The following is a 24,787-nucleotide window of genomic DNA, read 5'->3' on the forward strand; positions in this document are numbered from 1 at the left end:
AACCTCTGCAAATCTGCTTTTTTTCCTGTTGTGGTTTAACATTAGCCAGCAACTAAGCACCATGTATTGCTCACCCACCACCCACCTCCAGTGGGATGGGGGAGAGAATCAGAAAAAAAGTAAAACTCATAGATTGAGATAAGAACAGTTTAATAGAACAGAAAGGAAGAAAATAATAACAATAATAAACGACAATATTAATAGAATTGGAATATACAAAACAAGTGATGCACTATGCAATTGCTCACCACTCGCAGACCGATGCCCAGTTAGTTCCCAAGCAGCGATCCAGACCCTCCAGGCCAACTCCCCCCAGTTTATATATTGGGCATGACATCATCACATGGTATGGAATACCCCGTTGGTCAATTTGGGTCAGCTGTTCTGGCTGTGTCCCCCCCCCAGCTTCTTGTGCCCCTCCAGCCTTCTTGCTGGCTGGGCATGAGAATCTGAAAAATCCTTGACTTCATCTAAACACTACTTAGCAACAACTGAAAACGTCAGTCTGTTATCAACGTTCTCATACTGAACTGAAAACATAACACTATACCAGCTACTAGAAAGAAAATTAACTCTATTCCAGCTGAAATCAGGACATTTCCCCACTTGCATTGCTTAGGATGCCAATGCTCACCCCACTGCACAGACAAGGAGTTTAGCTGCTGGCTTTACTGAAGTTGCTCCAGAGGCCCAGTAGCTCAGCAACTTTAGAAACACAAAAGCCAAGTTATCATGTCTCTTTGTGCATGTGTGCTTGATCACTGGGGCCTTGAATAGGTCAACTTAACCTTGTCATAAAAGTATAAAAAAACATCCCGACATACATCCTACAACAAAGTGAGGAAGATAAGACAAATGCCAGAAGGTAGTGTAACTGTGATGGTGCTAAGCTACGCAAGGAGCCTTGTCTATCACCGCTGGCCTTACATGCAGTTGAGTTGGCTTTAGAGCACCAGGTTCTTTGGAAATGCTTGGGAAAGACATTCAGCAGGCCCAGGAAATATTGCTTTTATTGCATGCAAACACACATTACTTGCTATCTACTTCGGTTTTCCTCATCTCTTTGAAAGCCACTTCCTGCACTGAGATGTTGTGATCACTTTTCAAGACAGACAGACAGAGGCAGCATTTTTAACATGCAATCTGCAGCACTATACAAGTGGTAAGTATTTGTTAATCTTGTCCCTACCTTTAAACTCCATAATCTTGTGCTCCATGAGGTGCTACAGGTGGATGACAACAAAAGACCAATTGCTGATATTCCTTTTGCTTATTGGTTTGGTGTTATCCTACTGTCCAGCAGCTATCTCAGATGTTATTAAACATACAGTGGATAAATGGGCAGGATTCTTCTTCAGAACTGATGAGGTTAATAGACTACAGTCTGTACACCTGTAGTTTTTCTGAGAAACTTTTCACTGAGTTGGCTCTATGTTTAAACTGCTGGAATTAATTAAAATAGTAATTAGACTATAAAGCACTCTGATGCTGTTATCAGGCAAGCCCCTATCTCCTGTTAGCCTCGTATGTAACACTGTTTCTGCCCAGTGGTTAATTCCCCCCCAAGCCAGAGGAGATATCAAAATGCTTATGAGGCACAACGTAAGGGAAACGGGTCAGCTCACATCTCTGCTGAAAATGGGGTACCATGGAGATGGCTTACACAGAATCACAGAATAATTTACTGGCTCCTTCGTAGTGCTGCTGGTTAGCACCAGGTACTTGTTCTGTTACCACATCTCAGCTGGGGGGCAGGGATCTTCAGCTCACTGGTGAAGACCTTTTTAACCAGGAGTGCACATGCACACCTGATCATGCCAAGAGATTTGTGTAATATCATTGTTAGGAAGCAATTCAGCTTCCAGCAACTTTCCCAGGTAAAGTCAGCTACAAAATGAGTTTCCTTTTGTAAATGGAAAAAAAACCTCAAAACTCTTCACCTTCCCGAGGTCGGTAGGTGAGCCCAGGCCAATACAGGTCATAGAAGTGTAGCTCTCAAATGATCAGTCCAGTTTTTCTAGCTATTGGACTGTGCTACACCCCAGCGTTATTTCTAGAGAATATGATATTTATTTATAAGAGGTCATGCTTAAGCAATCACGACAAAAGAATTAATTATAAGACCCTCCTTAGTACCCAGTTCATGGAGTCTCAATGCCTAATTTTGGGTGCAACCATAGCAACCCTGTAGTTTTCAATAAAATTTCTGCTTATTGACACCAGTGTGAACTGTTGAAAGCAATTCCCTATACATTGCTCTGTATGTGCTGGGAAGAAGCACATTACAGGATGCCTATAGCCACATAATTCAGTATCAGCAGCAAGAGTCACTATAGGAGCAACTTGATAACTGAATGCTGAAAAACCTCTGGCAGATTAGTTCCTCTTACTGGTAGGTGTTACTGTGACAATATATCAATCTTTTTAAAGTAATGCATTGCCATTCACAGGTCCGTGGGCTGCTTTTATACTTCCATCATCATATCTGTGGCCTTCAAAGTTACAGGTGATGGACCTTCTGTCAAGACCCAGATATTTAATCAATGTGACAGCATCCTACATCTTTTGAACCCCAGAGGCCTTGGAAAAGTTTAATGCAGCTTCCAGGTAAAGTTCAATCCACATGGCTGAGTCCCCTGAAGTATTTTCTGCAGAGAACTCCCCTCCCCCACATTTTAACATACCTAATGTCCTTTACATTGGAAGAAAGTGAAGAGCTAAGCTGGAAGGCCAGGTATTATTGCGATAGAAGTATGTGCTTTATGGAGCTCTGCTGCCCACTAAGAAGTTGGATGCAAGACCCATAGTTAAACCCCCACTTGGAAGAAACAGTTAGGACTTTTGCCAACAATAATGAATTTCTTCCCATCACAATAACCTACTGTTAAGTGTATGTTTGTGAGCATTTGTATCCTAGAGCATGAAGAACATTTTTTCAGGAAAGAAAAATGTGTGTTAATATTTGATGGGTACAGCAACAGTTTTATTAAGAAAGAAACATCTTGATGCTGATCTCAGTTACAATGTGCATGCACTGACACAACCCCATCAGTGACCTCAAGTTATTTAACACTGTTATGGCTGTAATCACCAAATGGTGCTAGGGAAGCAGGATTACTTGAGAAAGCCACTGTAGGCCTGGAAGTCTCTCTGCTTTCCCCAGCTATAGCATCTGACCTCAGAAAAGACAACCCCTCTTTCTACCTATCTTGCTTCCCCAGGACAAAACTATTCCCTCTCTTTATATATATACATACACATGCACACAGGATCAGAATCTGGCCCATAGTTCTTTTGTTCACAGCACTTGCCAATGACTGCCAATTGCATGTAAAATAAGTAAATGTTAGCCACATTATGATATGAATTTCCTTCAGAAGGGAATGTTCCAGAATCCTAATGGCTGCATTTTCTTTGTCTCTTTGAGTTTTACCCTTTACATGCAAGATTATTAAATATAGTCATTATATGACTTAAACAAATAATAATGCCTGTAATTATAGCAGAAACCAGTTCACTTATGGTTAAGTTAAGATGCTATATATCAGATACGTCATTGTGATTTGTATAATGCCAAAAATTTAAACAATGAAAAATAACATTATCAAACATGAAAATCCATTAATGCTAGTCATTAGATTTTAACTATGCTTTTAGGGTTGTTAATGTGGAGAAGGGGAAGACACTTCAGCTGACCATGCCTAATGCTGCAAGCATGCAGCAGAATTAAATTCTTTATTTTCTCAGTACTCAGTAAAGAAAACAGGAGCATTGCCTATTAAAATATAACACCTTTGATGAAGAGATTCCTTAATTCCTACTCCCTTACTATAGCTTCTATGCAGAAATTGTACTGCAGGTACTACATTGCATAAATAAGCTGACCTGTCAGGTTTCTGGCAATTTATGGGGCTGGTCAGCCTGTACATCCGTGCAGTTTTTTGTTGCAATGAGATGTAATGGCTTTTCAGCGCACCATAAGCACAGTTGTGACCACAGGCTCACTAGTGTCATTTTGTGTGCAGTAATGAAGCCTGACGAGTGGTCTCCTGCTTGCAGATAGCCGGCTGTTGTCCTAAAAATGCAAACCATTGCCTCAGGCCATGGAATCAGGAACAGGCAAAGGACAGTGGCACAGGCACGGCTCCCCACTGCTCACCCTCCCTTTAGCACACTGTACTTGGATGCAGTAGAATAGTCTTTACCCTTGTACATAAGGACACAATGAGAGAAAGTGATAAAAGCAATTGTATGAAGGCCATGTTGGAAATCAGGTTTTGTGAAGTTGCTGAGCTGACGTTTGGGGAAAAAAAATCCATTGCCAATACATTTTCCCCCATGCACAGTGAGTCCTTTGAGCAAAAATGCTGCTACTTCATCATCGTTTCCCTTCCTGTTTTTTTTATCCATATAAATATTTGTGCAGAAATGTGCGTGCTTGCTTATTTATATTTATTTATATTTTGAGAATATGTACTTACACCCACACTAGCACACATGCACGCATGTATACATATATACAGAGAGACAGAGCTAGCAGGCACAGCAAATCACAGGAACAAGCCTCGCTGCTTTTTTTCACAGCTCATCAATATTCCACGGCCCAGGAAGGCCAGGCGTGCACGGGGGTTCACACTTCCCACGGCACAGCCGGCCCCACCGCAGATCCCCCTCCTCGCTTCAACACCCAAGGGTCACCAGAGAGCCTCTCTGAGACGGGTGGCACAGTACTGGGAGAAGGCTTGTCTGCCAGAGAAAAATGAAAAATAAGGCTGACCTGAGTCAAATAGCAATCAGGCCTCATCCTGAAACTGCGTGATTTGTGATTTAATTAAGTCCCTTTCCATACACCAGGCATCACCGAGCACCCTGGGTGCTGGTGGCAGGGGACTCTCTAAACCCTGAAACCTGAAGGGTGGTTTGTTCTTCAAGAGGGTAGGAACTGCTTTTGTGGTTTCCCCATGCACACCCAGTGTTTTGTAAACGACCTCAGGCAAAGGATATTGGAGCAAAAGTTACAAATCCGTTTCAGTTATAACCTCGTCACATTCCTTCTCACTCTTTCGTAGCTCTCTGGGAGTCACCCTTCCCCTCCAAACTTTTCACGTGGTGGGAAGAGTCTTTGTAAAATGCCATGTTAGAGGGGAACATGGAGCCCAAGGCTCTCACGCTTGTCTTGGCTGACACCTTTCCAGTCTTCATCCTCAAAATATTTGTCCCCTCATCTCACGGGTGGCGAATAGCTGCAGTTTACTTTGTGTTTCTCATGCAGAGGTAGAGTTGGGTGGTGCATGAGGCTGAGAAGAGGGAGCCCTGAGGGAGGCGAGAGAAGGGATTGCTTGCAGGTACCGCTCATCAGCTGCGTTTTCGTCTTAGAAGTGAGACCCTGGCCCTCAAACATAAAACCTACACTACCTGTTTTTACATCATTTCTGAAATACGAGGAAATATTTGGTGAAGTATTAGGTCTACTGCAAACTAGCACACTCAGCACAAGCAGTTCATCACATTATGAGACACAAAGATGGCAAAAGCAAAAGCAGCGGTTTCCATTCTAACAGCCAGTCAGTAACGTGGCTTATAAGCAATGCATTACATTTGTCTTTATTTCTTAAATGTGTAGCTTAATATTGATATTTTTGAAATGTTAAATATGAATCAGAAAACACGCAGAATGTACAGCGTTGCCTTGGGAACCTTTACTTTCTTTTTTTTTCCCTTTGTGAAATTTTATGATAGAAACTCTGAAAAGTTAAGGTAGCATTAACCCAGCCTTTGGGTATATATAATACAAAATGCTTGAACTTCTGGGACAGCAGCTATTTCTATGGATACAGTATGTTGAACAGACATGGAACAAAGAAAACCAAAACAGTTGGTTCTTTGCTGTCAAGGAAACAAGCTGCTCTTTCTGCTTAAATATCTCTTACCAAAACTAGGAGGAAAAAATCCTCCCAAACTCGAGGTTGCACTTAAAAAGAAGAAAACTGACTTACAGGCACTGGAATTAATGTATTTTCACATATTTCAGTAAGGGATATTGTTATGTCTGATATAGGTAAATCAACATATCTCCCTGAAAGTCCCTAAGGTTAAGGTTATTCTTAAAGGTAAATATTAAATCATTTTTTGAGAACAGTAGGAGTCCAGAAGGAAAGTGAGAAAATATTCTGCAGTGTTCTGGTTTTTGTGCTGCATGCAGATTACTTACTTAGATTAAATTCTGTTATTTGTGCTTTGTGGTTTAAAATAATGCAAACTACGCCTTGTATTTGTTCAAACCCAGAAAATTTTAACGTATGTATTTCTTTCAGAAGTATTAAAAGGTGTCCTGAATAGAATTACTTCATCTGATAAACAGGATAAGTGAAGATGCACATATATGTTCTATATGACACTTCCAATGTACAAATGACATGGGAGGCAGCAGCTGCTCAGAAACACGGTTAATGTTACATGAAAGAAAGGGGCTATAGGAAAAAATGAAATGACTCATAACATTTTTAATATCTTGGAGATACCTCCTGGTGAGTGACATTCTGGTTCTGGTTGGAATAAGCTTCATCTTGAGCTCCTGCACTTCAGTGGAGGATATTGCAAGACTCTCAGGGAAGCACCGCACCAGAAAACAGGTCTCTTCTAAGACAGAAAAATGTCCTAGGAAAAAGATTGTGATCTGACACATACCACATAAACTCATAGTGTTTCTAGACGTGTGAGTACACCCAAAATGCCCAGCTAGCTTTGAAACAAGTTCACAGACACGAATCCTTGCCTATTCACAGCACCATTTCTAATTTGAATCAGGGAGCACAAATGAGATTGAAGGCAAATGATCTGTTGAGTTAAAGTTGGCTTTGGTTGTGGGGCATGTAGGCTTTCTCTGGCAGGTTTTTTAACACCACTGGTGGGCGTACATGTGTGATGGCTGCATACCGAGTGTCCTTCCAGCAATGGGTACTCTCCATGCATGTGTTCTTAGCTCCCAGTAATGGAAAAGGTATGTGTATTCAGTGTATTCAGTACTTTACCCTTCTGTGAACAGGAATTGAAGTAAACCATATCACTGTACTCTTCCTGAGGGCTAGGAGCTGCAAAGGAAGCTGGGTGTGTAAACCAGTCTTGTGTCCCAAGATAGCATCTGCCTTGGTAGGAACTTACAGAGAAATACAGTGTATTTGGCCCATCATATACAAGTGGTTAAGGTTCATTTTTGAGGAGAATAGCCATGAAAATCCCTGCTCCTTATAAAAAGTGACCAGAAGTAAGCCCTTTGCCTAGATATTCTTGCTTGCTATATTAGCCTTGTTTGTCTTGTAGGCTAGAATTAGTTTTTAGAGTGTTTTTTTCTTGAGAAAAGGTTGTGAAACATGTAAAAAACCACAGTCCTTAAGGAACAAGAAACTGATAGATTCAAAAGGCATACTCTGAAATGTCATTAAAGATGCTACATACAACCCCACTGAAGTAAGAATTACTACAGAAGACCTAGTACTTATCCATAATTAACTTCACAGTGTCTTCTTCACAAGTGCATGGATTATAAAATTCTGTATAGTAACCTTCTTATCTTTGAATTTCCTGGCTTTTCTTACTTTGTTTAGACACTATTGTAGCAGAAAAGAGGAGTGGGTTTGAGGGGGAGAGCTAGTTTGTACACTTCTGAATATTTGAGCTGTGTTTAATCATTCTCATGTGTGAAATCCTTTATTAAAAAAAAAATCAGTTTATCTGATACTTACTGCTCTTTAGTACAGCACAGCTTGGTAGCACTAGGTACGTCTTGTTGAAAGTATGTCCATAAATATGTCCCTTGCAGCACAGAACAGCTTGTTAACTTGGCAATCCTCAGCAATTTGCTTTGAAAAGTTTGCCTCAGTTTTGATAGTCCAAATGTAGGGCAAAAACTCAGCGTAACTTTTTTAGCTAATTTTACCAATTGACACTTTCCTCCTGGTTTTAACTGCCTGTTTACTAGAACAAGGACTGCAGTGCTTCTTCCTTCTCATTCAATAAGCTTCTTTGAAAGGTTTTTTTTTATTTTTAATGGGCTGGGACTACTGATTTTCTGTTTTCCTAATGTACAATCTAAAATAAGAGTCCATTACCTTGAGGAAATATTATTCTATTATCTTAACTGTATGTAAACTTGGTGCCAGCATTATATAGGGGATGGTATTAGTACAAATTTGTAGTGCTTTCAATCTAAAGAGAATTACAAAAGCAGGCAAATGTTATCTGTCCCCATCTCAGGCAGAATAAATGGGGTACAGAGAAGTAAATTGACCAGTGCCCAAAGGCTACAAAGGATCAGCAGCCTTGAGAAAAGAACAGATTTTTGCATGCCTGGTGCTGTCAAAAATTCCTACACTCCTTTTTCGTTTTAGTAACACTTTCGGCTAGCTTTGTTGGATATCCTTTTTAATGGGAGAATGGAAGTAGGGTGCCTACATTATTTCTATACCAAATGCATTAGGTTGGCTTATGGGAGAAATCCTGAAGTGAAAACTCTTGAGTCTATGTTCTAATTTAACCACATGAGGACTGTGATTTGAGATACTTCAAAGTGGGTTACGATGGTTAACTAAGTGAAAGATAATATCCCTTTGCCATTACTGTCTAGTAGGTCTCATTACTCCTCTGGGCATGCTCCTTAGAATAAATTAAAAGGATCCACTGAGAACCATTTTGCTCTGGGTTTTTTTTTAATGATCGCCAAAAGCCATTTGCTAAAATAGTACAGAATGTTTACAGATGCCTTAGGAAGAAAACAGCAGAATGTGGAACTAATTGTGTTTATTCAAGATAATTATGAAACACAAATGACCATTACTTACAACAAGTCCCCTGACAGCTAGAGTTTGACTCACGGGGCCAGGATCAAACTCAGTAAAGAATGGTCTTAATGTTAAGTTATACTGTCCATATGGACACCACGTATCAGCACTAGCTATTGCAGTTATTGCTCACCCCTCAGTGCTCTTGTACCCAACTAGTGTTCAGTACAGAAGAACCACAGCTGCTAACTTTGAAAAGGAAAGGCAGGTGGAAATGATGAGTGCTTCAGAAGGAAGATCCTGCTGGGGTGAGAAGCTCTGAGAAATGCAACCACAGACTTTTCTGGCAATTAAAGTAGAATTTCTGCTGTAGGAAAACAAACCTAATGGCATTTAATCCCATCAGAGATTGGGATGTATAAAGCAAATCTAAAGACATGACTATTAATTCCACCGTAAAGAACAATGATATACACACTGCATCTGTGTTCATCCCAAAACGGTTTGTCAAGCCATCTCTACATATTCATGTAAAACTAGTATGCATACTTCATTCTTGAATAAGAGGACAAGAGGAATCCAGTGCAGTGCAGTGTTGGAATTGCATAGAGGTAGATAGAGAAGAAAAATAGTGAAAAATTTCATCGCAAAAAAATTTAAGTAGATTGGATGCTAGATTAAGGGAGCAAGGCATAATCTGATTTCCTCATTTTGTATGGGGCACTGAAGTGTGTTTTTTTAATTGATCTAGGAGGTTTTCTCTAATAATACTCAAACGGGTCAATATTGTCATTACAGTTTAAATTCATTTACTTCATTCTTGCTGTTGCTGTAGTTGACTTGGTTTTGCTTTAGACAAAAAAGGAGATATTTAGACTACCAAAAAGTGTATTAACATGTGATTCTCATACAGAGAGGTCATTTATATCCTTAACAGTGTGAAAACATGATGCAGGCTGTACTGCTTTTGTTGATTTAATTTTCTGGTGACATACACAAAATCCAAAGCTCAGTAATGTCCAAAGAAAAAAACCAGCAAGTTCTTTATTGACTTTGGATCTTGATTGCTCATCTGGATGAAGACACACCTTGGTGAAATCCTGGCCATGTTTCAGTCTTGGTGCTTTTTCCTAGGAAAGAAAACCTCCACTTAGCTCAGCGTTTAATATGGCAAGAAGAAACTGGACTGAGATCTCAAATTAATTCTCAAAAATTTTACAGATGGTTTATCACGCCTCCTGTGGTTGTTCAATTTCTGAGGTAAGTAATAGTAAGTTCACTCATATCCAGTAATGAGCCCCTTGTTGTCATTGTTTTTCCTTGCCCTTTTCCTCACTCTTTTCTCAAGGTACTGCCAAGACTGGAGGCTGTTGGCGGTACCCCCAGTACGTGCTGATGCTGGGCAGGGGTGACCCACCGTGGGCAGGAGTCACCTCCCTGGGGGAGGAAAACAAAAAGGAACGAACCAAGACCTTGCCCATCCTGGGGAGTAGGCACAGGCACTATTCAGTTATTTTGGGGCACGGTCGTGAGAGCGCGGCAGGAGAGCTGGCTCCAGCAGCAAGGTCCAGGTGCTGCTGGTGCCCAGGGAAGTGCCCTGGCAGGGTCCCCTCCACCTTCCACTGAGCTCACGGCAGAACCAGACACTTCTCTGTGGAGAGTGAACTAGCAAAGCAGGTTGTTTCAGGCGGACTGAAATGATTCGTGGTGCTGGGTGGAATTTGGTGACTCGTTTTTTGTTGTTTGGAAGAGGTGGGGGATTAGAAGACTTCGAAAACTTTCACTGTAACATTTCTGCTTTGACTTTCATTTTTCATATAACAGGTGATACAGCTGTAAGAAGGGGAAAATTATTTTAAAAGGATTGATGAACCTCAGAATGAAATTAAACATATAGCTGTCAAGCAAAAAGCTTCAGCAGGGCTTGAAAAATTTTCAATGGGTTTTCATTTAATAGCTTTAAACAATGTTTTACTTAGACCCAGACCTACTTTTTCTCATTGACTTTTCAGCTCAGACCAGCAGGTCAGGCCCTCCTAGTGACAGCCCTTTTCCTTGCCTGTTACAAGGACCAGGCTGTGCTGAGTTCACCAGTTTCCCAAACCATATTTTTAGCCATACCTCTGCCCTATGGGAGCGTCATTTTCTTCTACCACTACACTTAGTGATACAGGTTGAAGGGATATGTGAGGGAAAGAAGGGTGCGAAGCAGAAGGCAAATAGCATCCTGGGGTAAGCAGTTTATACTAGCAAGAGGTCCCTGAATCTCTTTTCCGGTGCATCTGGCCAAGGAAGGGAGTAGGAATTAATTTTATGGGAGCTGCAAAACAACAACAATGAAAAAGAAATAGTAAACTCTTCAAAGAAAAGAGAAAAAAAAAAGCTCGTCAAAATCTCCCGAGTGGTACACGAGATCTCTTAGCAAAGCGAAACCACAACCCGGTGAGCTTGACCTCTAAGCCCACATTTGAATGGACTGCCTTCTCAGGGGTGGCTGCAAACAGCTTCTAGTGATGCCAGTCACCTGGGCAGAAGTGGAGAGAAAGGACCTCTGCCTTCCTTCCCTTCCTTCACAGTCATACCCCATAAGGGTTAACGAACTGCCTGTCAGGAACCACCCTGCTCTCCTCTCAGCCACCAGCTGATCCCCCCACCAAGCCGCCGAGGTGAGAGTTCACTGACAGAGGTGGATGAGGTTAAAGATAATAAGAGTCTAAATATCCATAGGGAGTTCAGCTCATGTACAAAGTCATAATTACATAAGCCATTACCATTGTCCGGGTAAAAAGAAATCGCTGCAAGCAGGGGTGGAAAGCATTTGCAAAGACAGGCTTAAGAAGCAGGGATGGAAAATATCAGACTTTCTCCAGCGGATGCACCGTGGCTTTAGCTAGGCTATAAAATGAGGATTGTTTGGTTATTCAAGTAGAAACCTGTTAAATGGATAACCTTGTTGCAACGAATTTTAATTCTTTTAGCAGGTCTGTTCTTTCAACAGGTATTGATTCAAGCAGCCTCTGCTATTTTTATCAAATGCATTTTAGAGGCACAGAAAATGCCACTGAGGATTTAAACCCCCAGTAAGCTGCACAGAGGCAGTGTTTGTAATACACTGCTTGCTGCTTTCACAAGCTGGACAAACCTCATACATTATGGGCCAAATTATGCCCTTGGATGAGTACGCCTGATTCCCACTGCTGTCAATGTGGCTGTCATAGAAATCTGTGGGAGACCAGCTTGTGCATCCAAAGAGGAATCTGGCCTAAAATCTATTGTGCTTGTATTCCTTGTTACTTAGATATTTCTCATGTCTGCCTGACTCACTCTCTTTTTTGTCGAGGTAAAATAAGCACATTTGAATATATTCTTTAAAAAAAAAAAAAGGATAAAAGACCTCTAGTGCTACAATGTTTTGTTTGTGTGCGAGACTATAATTAATGGATGTTCTTCATCCAAAGTTTCCTTGAAAAGTCACTAAATAGATGGGTTTATAGAAATCTAGTGTTTCTGCAACCTTTAGGGTTTTGGACAGGCCTGGCTGACATACCCTACAAAGTGAGCAAACCTGGTCATTTCACCCCAGGTTTTACTCTGCCAATCCTCAGTTGCCCATCAGTGCTGCGCTCCCCACCTCCCACCCCCAAAGAGAATGCCTGAGAAGAGCCATTCAAGAAAGATTCTGCTGCCTCCGTGACGCAGGAGCATCCCCCCCTCTTCACTCAGGTGGCTAGTCTGGAAGTAAGGGATGGTCTGGATGAAATAATTTGCAAATATATAAAATACCAGGAAAAAACCAGTTTTGGGATGGGTACCCCCCGTGAAACTCAGGCTGAACATACGTTGTGCATCCCCCATGGGTACTATTGTGGGGAACATGGACCTGAGGCCACATGGATGACAGCAGGAAGGACAGTGCTAAGGGCCGGCTCCTCTGGAGGTATTCCCACTGGGCCCCTCTGAATGTCTCCTGGTGTCCTGGCCAGCCCTATGAGCTGGATACCAGGTTCAAGATTTTCTCCTCTTTGTACGGTTGCTTTGCATTTATTTTATTCCTAGGCAGCTAGCTGGAGTGGTAAATTTATACATGCATTCAGCATTGTCATAGTCATATCTTGCCTGAGGGCATATTGATCCTTGTTACCATATTGACTTGATGCTTTTACATCTGCCAGCAATAGGTCTACACATTTTTTTTTTCTACAAAGATTGCACATTTTCCTTCCCTTGCCCCAAATCTCCTTCCACACAGTCTCCTTTTATTAAGGTAAAACGCTTTTTTTTTTTTTTTCTTTTAGTACAGCTTTTTAAATGTGTCTGTGTTTGCTCAGGTAAAGGTTGTGCAATGATTTCTGACTCTAATGAAAAGAAAAGGTAAAGTAAACAGTTGAAAATTAATTGGCAACAGAACTTCCTTTCTGAATTATACACAGAAAGCATGTTTCATATTTGCTTTCCAGAGTGCAAGAAACAAAGCAAAGGGAAAGTTACCTGTTCATTTATAATTAAATCACTGAAGAATAGGAGAGCAGCAGCAAATTGGTCCTTGGCGACTGATAGGCTTGCAGCAGCAGAATTGCCACCACTGGCCATTTCTTATTGTCACTCATGTTCTCCATACAATTTTAACTATAGAAGTCACTAACCAAACGCAGATGCTAAAGTAGGTCCAAAATAGTTTTTGCTTAACTTTTAGCATTTACTTAACTGATTACTAGTTACGAATCTGACACACAGCAGACATAACAGTACTCTCAAAGAGATTAAAGGATTAGTCACTCACTAGCTTAATCAGATTAATCAGAGATTTTGAACACAATATATAATTCTATCCACAGAGGGGATACATGATAGCCACATGCTAGCCTAATTTGGGAAGGGGTACAAGGGGTGGACAGACCACGACAAAAGAGGGCAGAAAAAATTGCCGTTTATCACAAGGATTTTTCTACGTACTGCACTTGCAATACCACTTAGAGACCTTATATATAATTACAAACTCACAAAATATAACAACAACATCAGCTAGTAGCCTACACAAAACTATAAGATGATTAACACAATGTCCTCCTATGAGCTCGTGATATTGATATACAGTAAACATATGTGTGTTTTTCCTTATTTAATTTCACATTTGAAAACTTGTTTTTACTTTGTGGGGAGAAGTTCTTTTTTTTCTTTTTTTCCTTTTGATGCCACGGCACCCTGGATCTGAAACATAAAGTATGGGGAAGGACTCTGTAAAATATTAAATGTTTTGTGAGAAAATTGGAAGGTGCTCTTTGATAAAGTTATGCCAGAGGAAAAAAAAAAAAAAGATTTGCTGTCATCTGTGAGAGCTGCCAAAGCTAGAATTTAAACCTGGTTTTACCTGTGGAGAAATGTAGTATTTTTTAAGAAAACATGCGTTTCTCTTCCACATGATTTGAATAAAGGGAAAAGTGGGGTGGAATCTCAGGATATTGAAACTGAGGTTTTCCTGTAGTAGAAGTTACTTAACAAATGTGGTATTTCTACCAATAATTAATAAAGAGAAATTATAGACAACATATGAGCCCTGTTTTTACATGTAGAGAAAAAGAGCAAGGAAAAAATCAACATAACTGATGCTATCTTAATCTATCACCCTCTTCTTAACAAAACCCCAGAACGTTCTCTTCTTTCTTAACGCATTTTTTTCATTTTCCTGGGTTTTTTTCCATTCCTGGGATAGTGACCGTAACAAGTTCCCTTAGCATTTCGGAAGGGGTCCGTCTCACGTCTGAATCGTATCTCCCTGACATCCAGTCCTCAGAAAAGAAGCACTTTAAGAAAGAAAGAAAGAAACAAATTAATCTCCATGTGCTTCAGGAAAGACACTGTAGTTGGAAGTAGGCCAGGTTTTCGCTCTGAAGGATGCTCTGTGCTTGGCAAAGCCCAGAAATGTGTGTCTGCGATGGTTCTTCTGCTAAGATTTTAAGATTTAATAATTACAGCTCTTTAAGGGAGGAACTGCAGCTTAGTGGGAACATAGCGGCTAACAAGGAAAAACCATGTTACCAGCAATTAAGTGTTTGTTATGCAGAAACTGCAAAAAGAAAACTGAACTCTCGGAGAGAAACGCTCAAACTGTGCAATCTGGCAGCCTGTACCCGGGGTCATGCGTGCGGTACATGTATTAAACGAGTCGAGGTGAGCGTCTGTGCTACGTGCAGGCTGCCGATGCTCCCTTCTCTCTCGGCAAAGAGCGATCCTTCAGTCGCTCTTTGCCGAGAGGATTCAACAAACCTATTTACAGCAGTCCACTGATACGCTCAGCGTTTGCCATCGTTTCTCCAGCAGCTGCCCCACTCCCTCTCCCAGCCGGCCCCAGCCGCGGCGCGGCTCCCCGTGGCCGGTTCCTCTTCCCCCAGCCCCGGCAGCCAGATTTCAGCCACGCAACCCGTGGCAACCAGCACCCCATCACCGCTCTCCGACAGGAGAAACACAGACACAAACACAAAGCTGCCTTTGGAAAAACAGCAATCGCGCACTCGGGCTTTGCTTTAAAGAAAGAACGCGCTGAATTAAAAACGTGCCAAGAACAACCAGGATGGCATTGCTTTATTTTCACAAAGAAGTCTCTCCTAATTGCACATTAACTGTCTTTTCGCGAACAAACTTGTTTCCACCTAACGCTGACAGTCGCGGGAGCCCGAGCGTATGTGTGTGCCGGGGAGGGGGGGGCTGCTTTGTGGCGATGTCTGTACGTCTCGTGCCTGCGCTGATGGAATTATTGTTTATTTTTTTAATTTTCAGAGGTAGGTTGATGACAGCTGAAGAAGACTGTATTTGCTGAAGAGCAGCATGATGGTAGAGAGGAGCGGAGCTCCTGAGGGAGATCTAATGGTGCCTCTCCTTCCTGCACAGAGATAAAGACTTATAATAAGCGTGTATGTTCACCATCTGGCTCTGTGCATGTGGTCCTTATGGAGGCGAAAGCAGCACAATCTGTAAATGATCAGGAGCCATCGCACTCTCTCCAGAGAATCCACGATGCAATCAAGGTGACAGATGGCATGGCCGCTGCTGTGGCCTCATGGAGAAGATCAAAATCACCTTCAATAAACTCTGACTGAAATGGGCATGAGCACCTCAAAAAAGTCAGTTTGTCAGTCAAACTGCGACAGCAAGCTGCATTGGGGAAACATAGCGGCCAGCTCTCTGTTTTCAATCGTTTCCGTCTGACTGAGCCTGAACTATGATCTTTCTCAAATTGTCCTTTCTGTTTAGCTGAAGCAGGCCAGCAAATTGCCAGATTCATAGCTTTATTGAAGGAAATTGAAAACATGATGTCCTCAATTCAAGGGACAAACAGCTGGCAGGTGCTTGGACACCCAAGCACATAAAATGGACCCCTAGTCTTTTGGACAAGTTTGTCCAACTTTTGTCGGAATAAATATAGATATATAATAAAATAGATATAATAAAATTCCAATTTAGGCAGGGTTTATCAGGCATTAGCTGACAGCAATTATATGGCTGCAAATGAACCTTGCGCTACGTATTAAATGCTGGGTTTTCCCATTTATGCTAAAAATTCCACATCTACCGCTAATTATAGTGATTTTTGTCTCCCCATTTTTGGATGAATATCTTAGTATAGCCTTTTTGCCACAGCTGTTTATCAAGTATAGGCATCAAGGGCCTGATCCTGAAAGGTTCCCAACACCTTTGACAAGGTGGCTCAGCACCTTACAGGATCAACCAGCCCGGGCCAGACCCTCTGAAGCACTCAGCTTCTCCCTGGCAACCCGGCTCCTCCACCTCCACCCACACCACCAGCAACCCAAATGCTGAATTTCCACCCTCGAGCAGGTGGGGAGGTACCTACCAGACGTTTTCTGTTATTTGTGCAACTGCGTGAGCAGCCAAGGGACTAGGTGAACTTCCCTGAATGTGGTGGTGAAGAAACATATCCATTCCTTTTTTTTTTTTTTTTTTCCCCTAATTCTTTCTACTTTTTGTACTTATTTTTTACTGTGTCCTTAGCTTGGTCAGCTCCTTTTTTAAGGGAAGCTAGAGTAATGTGCTTGTCACTGTTTTCAAACTTGCACATGAAGGCTTCCAGGCTGAAGCCTTGTTGCCAGGCTGAAGCAAGAAGGACACGCTGAGAGGTGACAGAGGAGGAGAAGGGTAGCCTTCCTCCCGCCCGCAGGATCCTGCCCTGAGATCTTCCTGGGACCCACGGTGGGTCTGCTTCGATACAAGAAGTGGATCAGCGGCTGCATCCCCACTCGGTGTGGCAGATGGTCACTGTCTTTCTTGGTTTGCTTGCTTGCATGTTTGGTTTTCTACCACCACATTTTAAAACGTCCCTGTCGCCCTTAGCCTTTCCAGCTACTCATTTTTAGCTTCCTTACTTGTGAAATATTCTAGAAAGTCCTTTGGCCTGGTTCAAAGTCTGTTAATGGCAGTGAGTCTTTTCATCAACTTCAGGGGGTTTGAATAAGTCCTTGGCATTTACTTCTCTGTACAACAGCGTGTTATCAAAGCCAATTTTTTAAATTTTATTTTTCAGTTGGGTGTGGAGCATGGGTCACATTTTAAACTCCAGGTTCCTGTTCCATCTGACTGATTTTGCACATATAGCTGACCATCCTGTGTTGCACATTTTATGTCTGCAAAATAAATAAATATGTTGCCTTTGTACTAGCTACCCCTGTTCCTCTCTACCAATGTGACTTTTTGCGTGCATGGGAGAAGAGCTATGCTCCCTTTTACTGGTACAGACACCAAGAGACTGGGATAGAAATGGCCCAGTGTAAGCCCATCATTTTCAGCAGGCAGAATGGTGTTTTGCTACTCCAGCACTCCGGGAGTTGGATAAAAAGGCAGTGGCAAAACCTCCATCTGACAAACCAAGAAGTGCTGCTAGGAGAACAAGGACAGAGTTTTAGAGCTGAGCTCCTGAGGGTTTCTGTTCTCTCTATTGAGAAGCTTGATTTGGGATTACAAGGTCTTGCACTGCTTTTTCCCATAATGGGGTACCAGGGAGCACAGCAGACCAGGTATATGAGCAATTTCTCCCAGAGTTGAACTTTTTCACATTTAACTGTGCTGCTAGTGTCCAGTTCATCCACAGGGAAACGTGAGTATTGCACGAACATTTCCTACGGTGCAGTTTCCAAGATGGAGCTAATATAACAGTGAAAAAAATAATACTATAAGCTTGAGGTTCTTGTGTGGACCTTGTCAAAACATCTGAATATCTGACATCTTTATTATGGCAACCAACCTGCGTGGTGAGACATTAAGGCATTTGGACACTAAGATTTTGAAACTAAAGTATTTCGAAAAATTAATGCACTTGCCACAAGCAACACTGAATTGGGGTCTCTCTAAGTTGTAGCTAAACCCTGGTAGTTTTCTGTCTTGGACTACCTCCTCACTCCTATTTTATTTGCTGTTTGTTTCTCACACTGATCACAAAGGGAGTAGCAGGGAAGTCTGCTTCACTCCTTTGGTAAGGAGGGCAAAGTCCAGATCAGGTAATTTGGTTGACAAACCTCAGTCCACAGCTACACTGTGGCTAGCCCTCCTTACTGAGTTTGTTTTCCTCCACCGTGATCTTCAGAGGGTCCCTGCAAGGACTCTATCTCCTGTTGGAGGAAAGGCCTGAATGGGTTCCTGTGTGGGAAGATGAATGTGAAATCACCTTCAGAGAGTTTTGAGTATAATGAATGTTTTTACTTTTTGTTTAGTGGGTGACATAATGCACATCACATAATGCACAGCAAATTTCAGTAAGCACGTGCATTAGATCAATGGAGAAAAAGCCAGGCGCGATTGAAATTACCACTGCATGGCTAAGAAATCTGGAGGTCTTTCCCCAATGGAGGGAAGTTTCACTTAATGCATAGAAATTTGATGTGATATATTATGAGGAGGAAAAAAGGATAGGTTTCTAGATAATTGAATGAAGTGAAGGGAATTTTAGGGCCAGAAACGTTTTTGTCCTTGAATGTTCTTTTATCATATTCCAAATAAGGACTCTGTGTCATGGACCTGTGAATACAAAGACTGCTTTTAAATCTCTACTTCTTGCATGACTGACACTTACAATTCAGTAACATCTTTCAAGACATCCTTTGTGCACATTTATTTCAAAATAATGTATTGAACCTGTAAAATCTAGAATATTTTTGCTGCAATTACACTCCCATATTCTGTGATCAACATTTAAGTTGATCGTCCCTTGTTTTAGTACGACCTTATACCACGACAGCATAAATACAATGACTGTCACTGTCTGAAATTAAACAGCTTTTATACCATGTACTGTGGGTATTTTGTTATATATTGATGGAGGGGATAGTTGATTGAAAAAGGAAAACGTTTTGTTTTCTGGAAGAAAAATACAGAATTTGGAGCCTAGCAACGTTGCCTGGGGAATGTTTAATAATATTACCATGCCTGCCACATACCAGGGAAATGAACTTCCCAGCTATGCCTAGAAACCTGGGATCACTCCTTACCCCCCTTGGTTTGTTTGCTTGCTTTATCTCATTGACCCTCATTCTAGTTAGAAAAACATATTGCTTCAATCTTTTTAAGAAATCATTTAAAGTGGAAGGAAATCAGGAGAAGGCGAATATCAGCATAGAGCAATCCACTCTCAGGAGTGGAGTCGCTTCCATTGGCAGTTCAGGGCATTTTCCATTCCAGTTCCCTGGACAGCTTTATGGGGTAATAGGATGTTCTACTTCCATGGTTATCATCACAGCAAAGGCAGTGAAGTAGCCCCTTAAGAGGAGGTCAACAGAGTCCAGAATCAAGAGCAGGAGGTTTCAATGGAGAAGAGAGGATGAGAAAATTGAAATAAAGGACTGATTTCGAACAACAGTGCCAGTGTTTCATACATATGACTGTCTTTCATCTAATGAAAATACCTCATAGAGGGGAAAAAAATAATTCCTAAACACAGCAGGTATCTTATGTGTGTGAACTAACATGAATTTCTCACATTACTCGGGTCAGCTATCATCAGGAAAGGGGAATGGCTAACATAATGTTCTACTGTGAATTTTTCTTTTAAAATTTCTGGGACATTTTACGTAGTCTGAGTGGTGGATGTGCCGGGATCAGCAGTATGAACTGAAATATAGATGAAATCAAACTACTATGGAGTGGCCACTTGCAAGTATTTGGGTGTGTGGATTAAGACTGCAAAAGCTGATACGGGCAAAAAGGGCATGTTTTGCATGCAATTTTTTCTTTTGTGCATGTGGGCACAGAATTACCATCACAAAAGGTAGACAGATACATTTGTGGATGGTATTAAATAGCTACAAAACCCATACCCCTATTTAGAAAGGTCCATTTACACAGTGGTCTCAGCCTGATTTCTAATTGTTCATGTACCGTTATTTGAACATAAAATCCTGTAATTGCTCCTGTGGTGGGAGCAAATTAGTGAACTCAGAATAGTCTATCTAAAATCAGAAACCAGGAGCTGAAAATATTCAGTATGACTGTGGTATATTTTGTGTTATGAATGTACCACAGAGTCCTCAGACCATTATGTACTTGCATTACTATTTTAACAGCAGCTGCTACATCTGGGTGGTATGCAGAGTCTGCTCCTACCTACCTGCAGCTCTACAAGAGCCACAGAATGGAAGTCTGATAAGAGGAGATGCATTGCTTTGTATGATAAAAGGTACTTTCTTTGTCTGGCAAACCACTCCTTTTGTATGCACATCAACCAGATGGCCATTTCAGTTTGTCTCCGGCTGTGAATCAGACAATATGGCAGAATTAAGGGAAAAGCAAAACCTTCCCCTCCACCCCTCCTCTCTGTACATAAAATTAGAAATCAACAACCTTTAGGGAGATTTAATTTTAATACTTCATTCCTTTGGTAATTTAGGGACTTTTCACTTGCTCGGTCAGTTACTGTGCATCACTCTCGTTAAGGTGTGACTAGCTAAATGCTTAAGGACCATGAGACAGAGAAAAAGGGGATAAGAGATTAAGTAACAAAAGAGGTGTGAGAAGCAGTGGTTATTAAAAAAAAAGGGGGGGTGGGTAATTTTGGTGCTTTGATTTGATACAAACTACATTTTGCATAGTGAGGTTTCTCATGGTGTTACATAGTCAGTGATTGCAGTTGTCTTTCATGTCATATCAAGAAGTCTCGGGTCTTGTTGTGGAATTAAACACAGGAAATTCTTTGCTGGTGGTCTACAGTGTTTTATCCTACACTGGAGATTCTTCTGCAAATTTTGGGCAGCCACATCATTACCCTGCAGAATTTGCAGAGAATTTGGAAAACCAATGTGTTTTGGGACCAGGAGGTGAAAGGCAGCTCCCACACAGGTGAGGAATGTTACATGCTCTTGATATCTAAATTTGATGAGTTCAGCTGGAGAGGAAGAATCAAGGTGAGGAAAGATGGCCAACAGAAATCTCAGTAAAACTAAATCTCCAAAAAAGACTGAAATCTGCAACAGGAGCCCTAAGACCTTGGCTGTTGGACTTCCGGGGCAAAAAGGCCTTATGAGGTTTACAGAGACCTACTGTACACAGCCTGTAGTTACTAACATCGTTTAGAGCCTCGTGACACTATTTGACTCATTTGGCACAACCATGTGGGATAAAATTTGACAATAGCTAGAAAGAGACCCAAAGCCACTATGCCAGAAAAAACCGCTCTAGTTCCTGCTAAGAGATGGCAGGTCTATATTAAATCCTATATTTGATTGGGGTAAATTTCGTACTTTTCCAGACACTGTACCAGAAAGTTTCAAGCATATACATACTGATTTTGGCACATACCTCAAACCAAAATTATCTCTGAGTACCAGTAACTTTTGCTATAATACAATGATAGCCACGTGCAGTCATGAAGAGACACATTCCTCAGTGAAGCATGTGCCCCTATTTTAGCAACTGCTAAAACTAAATCCGGGCATTGAGTCCTCAGTTTGTCTGCTGTTTCCACCTGCTAGTAACCAATGTACCAAGAAATACAAAGGTATTTCTCTAATGTGTGAGTTACATAACATCTTCATGGCTCATAGAAGATCCCCAAGAATGACCATGGAAGCTTAAGTAAAATTAGGTCCTATGAAATAATGAAACTGGGCACTCTCAGGATTCTCCCTACAGTTGGCAAGAGTTCCTGTTGACTTCCATTAAAACAGAGTTCCAAATCCTGTTCTAAGCCTTTAGTTAGCAAACACTGTAACTACATTCAAGTGACACTTAACAGCGAGGGCAGTGAAGAAGAGCACTTTCCCGTGCATCCCTTCTTGGCCACTTTGGATTTATGCCAACAGTGACAACAGGCAATGGTATTTCATGGTTTCCTTCATGTTATGTTTACCTGGTTTAAGTCTAACTTTAAAAAAAATCACACAGTATTCCATTTATACATACAAATTTTGCCAGAAACCATGGGAAGAAAACAGCAGTGAAAAACATTTGGGAACATTTAATTTATTAGTGAGTACCACTCTACATAAGAATACGGGAATAGGTTATAAATAACTCAATTTCAAGAGAGTTTGGGAGGTTTTACACCTTCAGTCATTTACCCTAAGGCTCTGGAAATTGGATTTCCTGTGCCTGGCTGCTGTTGTAGTGAAAGTAAACGTAACAACAGGCAAAAAATGAGACACTCCCGAGTTCTGAAATGTTTAGCTTCAATTCTTATGCATTAACTTGTGTTAAGAAAATGTCATGACAGCCAGCAGACATTTTACTAATGTTTGGTGGGAGGTAGCTATTGCCCCAAAAGTTTAAGGGTCAACTTGCCAACACAAAGAATGGATAAGATAGAAGAAAAAAATAATAATCATGATTTTACAGGTATGAAGGTTTGGTTTCATCCAGAGATACGTGAAAAATCTCTGTTGGAACTGGGGTTGAACTCTGAAATGTCAGATATATACTATCAAAGAAATATCAACCATATGATATCTGCTTATAAAATCTCATGAGTATAAAATTGTGACTAAAATACTCTACATTAATGATAATGAGGCAAAAATTCTGGGAAAAAGTTGCATGAGGGTTAGTCGAGTACTTTAAAAATTAATTTTCTAGGTGGGGAAAGACAAAAGGTAGAAAAAGCAAACATTCAAGTAGTTTATGAATTTTCTCTGCGTGTCTCAAGACTTGTATTCTGAAATTTAAGCGCTCACACTAAAGGGGCTTGATTTTCAACAGTATTTGATACTCATTTTCAGCTTTACATCAGGTATCTTTCACTTTACAAGCTTAAGGTTTATCAGTTCTTTACTGTGCCTACGTCAAGTAAGACATCCATTACAGTCTGAATGCTGTGAGATCCCTGAAAAATCTGTGAAATTAAAATACCTCAGTGCAAATCTAAGATCTATGGGGAATAACCAGTTGTGATGAGGAGTTTCTTTATACATCAGTGTTCCTGTCTGTAGAAATGAGACAGTAATATGTAACTCCTTTGCAAAGCACCTTGAGATCTGAAATCTTTGAACATACTACGTAATAACTAGGTTTTGTTATCAGTAGTGCATTGTTGGTACCAGATGTATTACAGAAAGACAGAAGAGATTGTGTGATGTACTATATGGAGTAAACTCCTCAAGGGGAATTCCTTCTTTATCCATGACATTTTTACCTAAATGTAGGAAAAAAAAAAGAATGGTATTCTGAAAAGTTTCCAATCAAATTGCTTTTTTATCCAGGGAGTGGTAGAATTAACATGCTCTCTGGTACATGGTAACTCTTACTGGGAGAAAGAATACATTTGCCAGCATAATACTGCATTTTGATAGTCCTGCCATATAAATCTGATGCACTAGATCTCGAATGCAAGCACAAGAATCTACATACCCATCTTTATCATAATGATTACAATAAAAAGGAGGAAAACTGTTGGTTTGCTTGATAATTAAAATAAAAACCCTTAATGGGCAGGAAAATTTTAGCAAGGTAGCTGTAAATCTCAGCACAGTTCTCTTATCAGATGATCTGTAATCTTACTCTAAAGTCACTTCAAACCTATGGAAGAAAATCGGAAAGGTCAACAAAAAAAGTCATTTTTCTTCTTTGTACTGGCATGCAATTTTTACGTTAAATAAAATTTATACCTCTATATAAACAGATTGCTCAAAATTAATGTCTTCCTACCTTTATCCAGTTATCTTCTCACGATTTTAAATAATCAGAAGTCATAACTTATGGTATATGAAGACTTGAGTGTTTTATATGTTGTTATCATTCCTGAGCATGGCTTCCACAGATGTGTGTATTGCATGCAGTGTGTATACATATATCCTCTCTCTAATGACTAGTGAGCCTCTGGAGACAAAGCCACCTCTTGTGCAGTTCTTAAGTACATGAATAACCTTAAGCACATGACTCATGCTGTTGACTGGGATATCTCATGCATTTAAAGTTACATACGTGCTAAAGTGATTTGATGGATCAGGGCCAAAACAAGTAGGGACTATAGCATTGTGGGGCTAATGATGCTCTTATTGTAAGACTCATTATCCCTGTTTTTGCATGAATTTTAGCAAAGCAAAGGGTTTGTGATTAGTGGGAATTCTTTAAGGTTTATTTTAATTTGTTTGATTTCATTCCATTGTGCATGGCCCATTTTTATGCCTGTGTTTCCAAGGAAACAGTTGTAAAATGGAATCTGATATGATGTGTTATCAGGTTCCTTGTCAGCAAGTTTCAAGTGATAGTTATGAACTTGACAAATTAAGTTAAAAAAAATTATGATACGAGTATTAAGAGAAAGCTACATGTATAATGTTTGTTGTCATGTGAATTGCATTCTAATGCTTTAATTTGTTTGGGGACAGAGAAATTGTTCTGACCGCTGCAAAGAGGTCATAGTATTGATAGCATGTACACAATATACAACGTATGCAACGCTGAAATCAATGATTGAGTATGCTGCTGTTTTGATCCCAGTAATATAATCTCATGAGGAAGTGCATTGAGTTAAATCAGACTGACTCCACTCAAGAAGTCCTTTATCTTTACTGGATGGC

At 40.7% G+C, this 24,787-nt stretch overlaps 1 long non-coding RNA gene across 1 annotated transcript; it reads right to left on the reverse strand.

Annotated features, from left to right (window-relative positions):
- Positions 1-8,703: 8,703 nt before the first annotated feature.
- Positions 8,704-24,127, reverse strand: LOC115340412. Its single transcript, XR_003923047.1, has 3 exons — positions 23,913-24,127; positions 10,250-10,428; positions 8,704-9,907 (listed from the first exon to the last, which is right to left on the reverse strand). It is a non-coding gene; the product is annotated as an uncharacterized LOC115340412 (long non-coding RNA).
- Between the last annotated feature and the right edge of the window lie 660 nt (positions 24,128-24,787).

Source organism: Aquila chrysaetos, chromosome 4 (assembly GCF_900496995.4).
Source record: "Aquila chrysaetos chrysaetos chromosome 4, bAquChr1.4, whole genome shotgun sequence".
NCBI classification, from domain to species: Eukaryota; Metazoa; Chordata; class Aves; order Accipitriformes; family Accipitridae; genus Aquila; species Aquila chrysaetos.